Source organism: Thalassophryne amazonica, chromosome 1 (assembly GCF_902500255.1).
Source record: "Thalassophryne amazonica chromosome 1, fThaAma1.1, whole genome shotgun sequence".
Taxonomy (NCBI): Eukaryota; Metazoa; Chordata; class Actinopteri; order Batrachoidiformes; family Batrachoididae; genus Thalassophryne; species Thalassophryne amazonica.
Genome location: NC_047103.1, coordinates 132,643,144 through 132,646,970, shown reverse-complemented (window position 1 = coordinate 132,646,970; position 3,827 = coordinate 132,643,144). Strand labels below are relative to the sequence as shown.

The window sequence follows — 3,827 nt, the reverse complement described above, 5'->3', positions numbered from 1 at the left end:
GTTCCCACCTATGGCCTTACTGTGTGGAATTTGCATGTTCTCCTCGTGTTTGCGTGGGTTTTCTCCGGGTGCTCCGATTTCTTCTCACATTTAAAAGACATGCAGATTAGGTGAATTGGAAACTTGCCCAGGTCTCCCTTGCAAAAGATATCTTGATCTCAATGGGACTAACCTGGTTAATTAAAGGTTAAATTAAATAAAAAAATACTTGTAGGTCATTGTTGACCTCAAGGTAAACCCTGAAGTTCAAGGTCGATCACTTATCCCATGTAATGACCTACCGACTACTACCACCTACTATCATCCTGTGATGTTTGGAGGCAAAATTTCAAAAATTGCGACCAGGAAAGCTGTTTTGGTGATTTTAGTGTTTGTCCTTCTTGTGACCTTGTCCTTTGACCTTGACCCTTCTGTGTACTGAAAGTGTAAATTTGTGTGTAAATTTTACAAGTTAGCTCATCATGATATCATCAATTGATGTCATAACCTAAAACCTTTGATATCTTCTGATGCCATTTAATTTGGTGTATGACACAACATGTTTTACTCAAATATGAAACTTGGCTTACTTGTAGGTATTTTTTTTTTTTTACCTGAAGTTTAAACCCTGTAGTTCAAGGTCGATCACTTATCCCACGTAATGGCTTATTCACCAGACCACCGACTATAAGTTTGGAGGCAAAATTTCAAAAAGTGGGACCAGGAAAGTGGAGTTTGACCTCTCTGTAACCTTGACCTTTGACCTTGACCCTTTTATGTACTGAAAGGTATCTCCATAGGACTGCTATATGTGAACTTGCAAGGTTCTGCAATGATGATTTGCTGGCCTTTTCACACCCTTAAAAAATCTAAATTTTGCAGGTTTTTTCATCATGACATCACAAAATGATGTCATAACAAAACATTTGATATATTCTAGATCCCTTCATCAAACCCCTTAATTTGGTGTATTACACAGCATGTTTTAATCAAAAATAAAATTTGCCTACTTTAGGTCATCTTTGACCTCAAGGTAAACCCTGAAGGTCAAGGTAGATCACTTATCCCAGGTATGGCTTATATTCAAGGCCTTTCATGATATTCATACAAAATTTGGAAGCAAAATTTCAAACACTGCGACCAGGAAAGTTGTTTTGATGATTTTAGTGTTTGACCTTCCTGTGACCTTGACCTTTGACCTTGACCTTTGTGTGCTGCAAGGTATCTCCATAGAACTGCTATATGTGATCTTACAAGAGTCTGTAAACTGTGTGCTCCACAGTCGCCAAAAGGTGAAGAATGCAATGATTACAAAAAAACATACAACCCCAATTCCAGTGAAGTTGGGACGTTGTGTGAAATGTAAATAAAAACAGAATACAATGATGTGCAAATCCTCTTCAACCTATATTCAATTGAATACACCACAAAGACAAGATATTTAATGTTCAAACTGATAAACTTTATTGTTTTTGTGCAAATATTTGCTCATTTTGAAATGGATGCCTGCAACACGTTTCAAAAAAGCTGGGACAGTGGCAACAAAAGCCTCGGAAAGTTGATGAATGCTCAAAGAACACATAATTGGAAACAGGTGAGTGTCATGATTGGGTATAAAAGGAGCATCCCCAAAAGGCTCAGCCATTCACAAGCAAAGATGGGGCGAGGATCACCACTTTGTGAACAACTGCATGAAAAAAAATAGTCCAACAGTTTAAGAACAATGTTTCTCAAAGTTCAATAGCAAGGAATTTAGGGATTCCATCATCTACAGTCCATAATATAATCAGAAGATTCTGAGAATCTGGAGAACTTTCTACATGTAAGCGGCAAGGCCAAAAACCAACATTGAATGCCCGTGACCTTCGATCCCTCAGGTGGCACTGCATTAAAAATCGACCATTGTGTAAAGGATCTTACCGCGTGGGCTCAGGAACACTTCAGAAAACCATTGTCAGTTAACACAGTTCGTTGCTACATTTACAAATGCAAGTTAAAACTCTACCATGCAAAGTGAAAGCCATACATCAACAACATCCAGAAACAGCACCGCCTTTTCTGGGCCCGAGCTCATTTGAAATGGACAGATGTAAAGTGGAAATGTGTGCTGTGGTCTGATGAGTCCACATTTCAAATTGGTTTTGGAAATCATGGACATTGTGTCCTCCGGACAAAAGAGGAAAAAGACAATCCAGATTGTTAAAAGCGCAAAGTTCAAAAGCCAGCATCTGTGATGGTATGGGGGTGTGTTAGTGCCCATATGGGCAACTTACACATCAGTGATGGCACTATCAATGCTGAAAGGTACATCCAGGTTTTGGAGCAACACATGTTGCCATCCAAGTAACGTCTTTTTCAGGGACGTCCCTGCTTATTTCAGCAAGACAATGTCAAGCCACATTCTGCACATGTTACAACAGCGTAGTAAAAGAGTGCAGGTACTAGACTGGCCTGCCTGCAGTCCAGACCTGTCGCCCATTGAAAATGTGTGGTGCATTATGAAGCACAAAATACGTCAACGGAGACCCCGGACTGTTGAACAACTGAAGTTGTACATCAAGCAAGAATGGGAAAGAATTCCACCTACAAAGCTTCAACAGTGTCCTCAGTTCCCAAACACTTATTGAGTGTTGTTAGAAGGAAAGGTGATGTAACACAGTGGTAAACATACCACTGTCCCAGCTTTTTTGAAACATGTTGCATGTATCCATTTCCAAATGAGCAAATATTTGCACAAAAACAATAAAGTTTATCAGTTTGAACATTAACTCACTCGATGCCATTGGCTCTTAAACGCGTCTTTTCCGATAGTAACGCTCAGCGCCAAAGACGTTTTTTTTTCTGATGATAAAAGAAAGTCTGAAGTTTCTGAAGTTACATGGACATAAACTCAAACACTCAAATGCTGAAAAAAATCCTGGCACTGGGATGTTCTGAACTTTGAAAATGGTTGGCACTCAATGAGTTAAATAGCTTCTATTTTTGGTGTATTCAATTGAATATAGGTTGAAGAGGATTTGCAAATCATTGTATTGCTTTTATTTACATTTTTACACAACGTCCCAACTTCATTGGAATTGGGGTTGTAGCATCCATCTCAAGTTGTAAATAAAATCGCAGCAATTAACTGTTCCATATCTCCTAAATACATCCTTCAATTTCCTGAGAATGCAGGAAAATGCACCCTTAATTTAAAAATTTTCCATGTGGCATGTCCCCACATCCCACTTGTCAACCCCTCTCTAAGAAACCTAGATCTGCTCCTGCAACGTGATTTCTGATATGGTACTTGGTCTCGGGAGAATTTCATGTTTATAAAAGTACATTTACATTTTAAGCAGCGTCCCAACTTCATTGGAATTGGGGTTGTAGCTATCAACCATGACATGCAGGCCAAATGGGGCCAGATGGGTACTGACCCCAGCTGCAATCTGATCTGAAATCTGGTCCTCGAGGTGCCCCTGTCCTCTCAAAATGGAAATCAATTCTTGTATGTTGTGAATTTACTGAGTGATCCCCACACCAGAGTACAGAGTGGCGGTAATGGAACATTTAAGGGCATATCTTAGTTCAACACTATTTAAAAACACATTCTATACCAGATTATTTCATTTCTTCCAAGTCTTGTGCAGGCCCTGATATAGCCAATAAAAATAAAATAAGCCAGACTGTCTGAAAAATGTAAGGCAGATTCATAGCCATTTTGTTCCACATTCAGGATGTGACGTCAGGATCTGTCTTTGACACTGACATGAGTGACACAAGCCCACATGAAATCATATCAGGTTATGCACTTCAACAAGAAAGAGTTCTTCTCTTTCTGTGAAACTGAGAGTACAGCTCTGGTT

The 3,827-nt window shown here is 39.3% G+C and overlaps 1 long non-coding RNA gene across 1 annotated transcript; it reads right to left on the bottom strand.

The window, feature by feature from the left end:
* Positions 1-357: 357 nt before the first annotated feature.
* Positions 358-890, bottom strand: LOC117520414. The gene is made up of 2 exons (XR_004563641.1): positions 731-890; positions 358-387 (listed from the first exon to the last, which is right to left on the bottom strand). It is a non-coding gene; the product is annotated as an uncharacterized LOC117520414 (long non-coding RNA).
* Between the last annotated feature and the right edge of the window lie 2,937 nt (positions 891-3,827).